This window comes from Colobus angolensis, unplaced genomic scaffold (assembly GCF_000951035.1).
Source record: "Colobus angolensis palliatus isolate OR3802 unplaced genomic scaffold, Cang.pa_1.0 Scaffold466, whole genome shotgun sequence".
NCBI classification, from domain to species: Eukaryota; Metazoa; Chordata; class Mammalia; order Primates; family Cercopithecidae; genus Colobus; species Colobus angolensis.
In genome coordinates this window covers 564,598-564,922 of record NW_012118110.1, presented here as the reverse complement: position 1 = coordinate 564,922, position 325 = coordinate 564,598, and positions in this window count along the sequence as shown.

Below are 325 nucleotides of genomic sequence, written 5' to 3'. Positions count from 1 at the left end.
CTGCCTCAGCCTCCAAGTAGCTGGGATTATAGGTGCACACGACCACGCCCAGTTAATTTTTTGTATTTTTAGTAGAGACAGGGTTTCGCGATATTAGCCAGACTGGTCTCGAACTCCTGACCTCAGGTGATCTGCCCACCTCGGCCTCCCAACGTACTGGGATTACAGGCGTGAGCCACTGCACCAGGACATAATGTATATATATATATTTTTTTGAGACGGAGTCTGGCTCTGTCGCCCAGGCTGGAGTGCAGTGGCCAGATCTCAGCTCACTGCAATCTCCGCCTTGCGGTTTCACGCCATTCTCCTGCCTCAGCCTCCCGAG